Consider the following 6,000-nt stretch of genomic DNA (forward strand, 5'->3'; position numbering starts at 1 on the left):
AATGGATACCGTGCACTGGCAACCATAGGGCAGTTTCCTGGATTTCCTTCATGGCTGTCCAGATCCCAGTATCTCCCTTGGCATTACAAATGAAAGACAAAACACATGCAAATTCAACCATATGGAAAATAAATCACACTCACTCTTTCACTTTAGTTCAGAAGTTCAGGAATATCAAGTATGGGGTCCATATACTTATCAACTAGAATGGGTCTTATTCAAAAGAGAATATCACCACCTGAAAGACCTAATTAAAAAAAAAAAATGAAAGCAGTGCACCTGCTTATGAAGATTAGCTAACAAGAGAGCGGTAACAGACGCAATTGACTGCTGACAGCACTGTAAACGTGTTCATGCCAGCTGAGCACAAAACATGCCTGACTGCCTCTTTCAAGTGTGGAGAGAACAACCCCATCCCAGCTCCTAAGATACTTGAATACTTCTCTCCCTACCTCCTGTTTTGTGCTTATTTTCATTTTTCTTGATGCAATTTCTCTTCCTTTACCAGCATCTTTTTGTTTTCTTGTTTGGTGCCCAACTTACAAGTGTTTGAAGGCTGGCTACATGCAGCTGCACACTGTCAAAAGCTAAAACTACCCCTCCTAGCAAGGAGGATAAGGCTGCGTGGAGAGGAGACCATGAGAGAGCCAAGACATTTGGAGGAGGAAAAGGAGGAGGCACTTGCAAACAAGGGAAGGCTGTGCAGCTCCCAGGAGAGAGGACAACAGCAGCTGCAAAACACACATGCTAGAAGCTGTTTTAAACAGCCAGACAAGGATTTTCAATCAGCAATGCAACAGAGCTAGACCAAACTGCATCCAGAATATCAGACACCCATAGTACAAGCCTTTGAACAAACAATAAAATACCTGGATATACAAGTGGGATTTTTTTTCCTGCAACATAAGATAAGGTAAATCTCTTAGTATATGTCCTTATTTAAATCTAAGGGGACAAACACGTTAGGGAGTTACAGTGTTTCAATCATTTATAAGATATTTAAACGGGAATGTGTCAGCCTGCTGTTCAAGGACCCACTCTGGAGCACATCAGAGTCAGTGGTGAGGTTTTACTGACTCAGGAAAGCTCATATCCTTCTTGATTTAATGCCTCTTTAAAAAGTTGATAGAGGGTTAGTTCAGCCACAAACAGAAAATACAGGGTTGCCTGGTGCAGCAGAATGTTTCTACTATTTATTTGGTGAGTTACTGCAAGTGGCAACAAGAGTGTATTTTCCACTGCTTTGGACAGCATAAAATACTCCCGGGCTGGTAACGGGCTGACAGTGATACTTTAAGTAAAATTGGGGCTTCAGCCAGCGGGATTGCTTAGCAAAATATGTTTTGCTAAATTTTAGGGTGAGCTGAGCAAATTAGAGTCTCTCACCAGTGACGTGAAGTTACAGCTCAGATTTCAAATGTGATTCTTTTTTTAATTTAATCAAATCTTTTGGAAATGTTTCTGATAACGCTGTCGAAAACAACAGCAATAGTTAGAAAAACCATACCATAGGAGACCCCACTAACAGTGTATTATCTCAGTAGAATCTCTTCATTTACCATTACAATGAGATTTATTTTTCAACCAAGTGCAAAGGTGAGGACCACAATGATTTTTGTCTTACCCTGCTATATTTATTCAAGTGTCACACAATACACTCTGCAGATATCTGCTGGAGCAACAGTTATCTCTATCAACTAATCTCAGTGTCAGTAACAACAGGTGAAATCTACACACAAGGACAGGTTGTAAGGGGGCAGAGACAGGAGCAAGTCACATTGCAGTCATGTGGGCCAGAGGCTTCACCATCCAGGGAAATGCAGGCAAAACAGTGACAGTCCCAAATCCACCTCTGGGTAGCACCACACAAAGTCTATTTTAATGCCTTCAGGCTTAAGTAGCTATCAACTATAGGCATTACCATTACGTTAACAGCAGCTACATACAGGACTCACACCAGAGAGAAGCACAGACAGCCCAGTCACAGGACATTTGAGACTGGAAACGATATCTGAAGGTCATCTCGCCCAGCCCACCTGCTCAAGCAGGGCCACTTAGAGCCCATTGTCCAGAACCATGTCTAGATGGCTTTTGAGTATCTTCAAGGATGGAGGCTACACAACCTCTCAGGGCAACCTGTGCCAGTGCTTGGTCACCCTCACAGTAAAAAAAAAAGGGATTCCTCCCGTTCAGAACCTCCTGTGTTTCAGTACCTCTGGTATTGTTCCCTCCTCATCTTGGGATGGCAGGGACTGAAGGTCAGTAGCGCAGGACACACACAGTGCTCTCCAGCTTCATAAGAACACCCACATTTGCTGTCTGGTTCCCTACTCTCTCTCTGGTCCAGGTTGGTACTCGCTGCAAACAGATGTACACGCTCATAAACTCCTCTCACAGGCACCCCATACCCGTGGGTCCCCCCAATACCTACATGTAGGTGTGTAGGGGCACCTGCACCTCCAGTCTGGCTCCAATAGCTGGCACCCAGTACACTCATCCCAGTCACACCAGTAGCTAGTACTCAGTCCATGCAGCACCCATACAGGATGGAGAGTGAGATTACAGGGAGAGCCAGTTAAGAAAGGATTTAAAGAAGACAGGACAGATTGTGGTGCTCAGGCTCAGGGCTCAGTCAGACAAGCGTACTGACTGGCCCTGTTTTACACACAACCAGCCCCTTTTATACCCCTTTCTATCTGTTCCTCTCTTTGTTCCTCCCCAGTTCCCTTCCCCTAAACAATTCTTCATTACTTTGCACAGTTCTACCATTCCCCACTCCTCTGCTCTCCACTCACAAAGTCCAGTTTAGTTTTCCTGGAATAGGTCATCAATTAGTGTGACTGACAGTCTCCATCATTGTTTTCAGATCTGTGTCTTGGTATGTTTGTTTGTTGCCTTCACCTTTTCTTATCAATCAACCTCATTTCAGGTGCTCCTCAATCAGGTCATCTTGCTGGAATAAACATTCTCAGACTCCACTATCCTTATCAGTTAGTGCCACTAACCAGGTATGTTTCTGGTTATTGACTGCATTATCACTAGTCAGTCAGGTTTTTTGTGTCTGTATGTTTGGCTCCCCCATTTTCCTTATCATCTCATTTGAAAAGGTCCTTGGTCAGATAATCTTACAGGAAAATATTCTCACACTCCATATACCCTCACACAGATAACGTGGAAATTATCTGCTCCAGTTTCACAGGGCAAAAGGAGAAGGAATGGAGTACGCAACAGATCGCACAGCAGATGCGACTGCATGATGAGCCCAATGTGAGAGCTGACTTGAAAACATCAAACAGTATCAAGTTCAAGCATATCCCACTATTCAAGGTTATTGAACTTTGTGTGGCGTATCCATCAGTTCACGTCACTGAAAACACGTAGCTACATTGCATACGGCCCGTGCCACACTACCTGACCTATATGTGAACATAAATGTGCTCTAGAGTAATGAGCCTTTAGTACATTTCTGGAAGCAGGTATCTCTCATTAGAAAAATTATATTGTTTGGTTTCAGGGCTGGATGCCTCACATCCACAACAGCTTGAAGGAATGACACAGGGGAGGTCTGACTGTGTTTCACTGTAAACAGGCAAGAGCTGTTGGAAATGAAGCCCAGGCACAATTTTCTTTAGGAATTATAGCAGCTGGACCCCCTAATACCTGTTCCTCACTACTGCAGGATTTCTTTGATTCTTCAGTTGTTATTACCAAAAAGATTCAGTTCGCCCCAGGTAGGTACAATGAGAAGTATGCTAAGACTGTCAGTCCCAGGCAGGCCCCAAATTTACACTGTTGTAACAGATAGCATTTGGCATTTTTAGTAACAACAAAGGAAGAAATCACTGTTTTGCAGAAGTGCGAATGAGTCACATGAGTCACGCTGATCCGCCTGCAACTGCTCTGTAGTTTCTCCTCCAGAGCAATGCCATAGTGCATAAAACAAAGCAACATTTCATTACAGAAAACAGACTGAAGAGTCTTAACTTGATTATTCCAACTCAGCCCCCAAATACTGTTTCTCTCCATGGTCCGTATTCTGGTGTTTCAAATCAGGCTACATTTTTAGGTCACCAGTTTACACCATTACCCCCACTGCTCCTCAGTTATTGCACAGCTGCAAGTGTTCCTAACAGGGAGGTTCCACTGAATTCTTTGCCCATGCCATTTAACTGATTACTTATTCTTCCCACTCTGGCATTCAGTTATCACTAAATCAGTCACCCACTAGAATCCTTGATCCTCAAGTTAAAGACTCACTTGGTTTCAAAGGGTGCTTTTACCCAAATAAAGACTGTAGGATTCCCCACACAAACATTCCTCACATTCAAATGCAGCTTACACAAGTTATTAATATTTTTCTCTTTTTCTTCATAAAACATCTAGTCTGTATCTTGTCTCACATGCTGGGTTTGCTGAGTATTCCTCTGCAAGGAGGAATTTTTATCACAAGGTAATATTTACATTGCTGACTGAAAACTTTTACAGATATAAGTATATACATTTTGATTCCTACCTAACTGATATCTGAATCAAACACTTTTTTCATTATTCTGAATTTCAATCTGAGGAATTTTGGGTTCCAGATACACAGATAGTTTGAGACAGCAGTAAAATTTTTTCTCCACAGGCCGTATAGAGCCCGTTTCTTCTATTCTGAATTTCTGTTGCAATAAGGCAGCATTAGGTACCTCTCTGCATTCCACTGTAACATATTATAAATAACAGGTAGGCAGATTCAGAGAGCTGCAAGACCAAAATAGGCTTTCTTCCAGCTTAATAAATATCTTGAGGCCCAGATCACATCAGAGCGGCACAGAATGTAAAGCTTTGAACGTTTAGGACAGCTGTCCCCCCTCCCTGCCTCGGTGGCCTGTCTGGTTACACTTGTACCCAATCCCATCCCCTGGCAGAGTTCCCCAAGTGACACAAATACCACAGCAGCACGGGAGAGGAAAAATTCCTGAGCTGAGCGCAGTCGTCAAGATGTCTAGGCATTTACGACAGGACAACAACAACAGCAACTTCATAATGTCACAGCAACCACTGGGATTACATAGGATGCCTCAGGGAGTGACAGATCCCTGCTCCCTCCCTGACAAAGGGACTGAAATCAGCTGCTCGGAGTTTCCAGTGCATGGGAACTCTTGAATGGAAACAAAGTTTGAGGCCAGAAGAACCATCATGATCATCTTATTTATACCTCACAGTTTCCTCAGTTATGTTGCTACTTTTGTGCGGTGACACCATGCGATTGATAAAACATGTGGTCAAAACACCACCTGTCTGAAGCACTTGCTCTATAAAAATAAATCTGTCTTAATTTGGATATATCCAGGGATTAATTCTTCCCTATTGTTTGCACTTTTCTCCAGCTTCTAATCATATTTAGTGTAAAAAATTGTGCCTTTTTCTCTCAAGTTATAGTTTGCCTAGCGTTACCTTCCATCCAGTAGTTCTTGCTGGCTTCTCAGATTTAAAAAAACCCAAACACTGTATTCTCTTCCCCTGCAGGTGCTCACACACTGCCCCTCATACTTCACCTTCCTGCTGCAATTGCTACACAGAGTATCTGTTTATGACTGTATGATGCTGGTGCAGCCTGCTGGCATAAAACCATCAGGACTTCTGCAAATAACAAGATAGAAAGGACCAAAGAACTAAAACAAGTTTGACTTGGGGATGCTCATAACTGTCATTTTCCAGACGCGGGAGAAAAGAGAGTGATTGCTTAGAAAATATTAGAAGTAGGCAATGAAGGAACAAGAAAGTTGGCCTTGTGTGTTGACCTTTGGAAAGTCAGTCAGAGATGACGATAGACATAGGTCATGATAAACAGTAAGCAACAGAAGAAGTAGTTTTCAGTGCTACATTACAAAAAAAGTGAATCTTCTAGAAAGAGAAAGCTTGTAGAAAGAAGAACCTTGTCTAGAGAACGCCTTAGGATTATGATCTTTTCAGAAGCTTCCCGGGAAATACTAACTGAGCAGCCTGCATTGCATT

Source organism: Calidris pugnax, unplaced genomic scaffold (assembly GCF_001431845.1).
Source record: "Calidris pugnax isolate Ruff unplaced genomic scaffold, ASM143184v1 scaffold141, whole genome shotgun sequence".
NCBI classification, from domain to species: domain Eukaryota; kingdom Metazoa; phylum Chordata; class Aves; order Charadriiformes; family Scolopacidae; genus Calidris; species Calidris pugnax.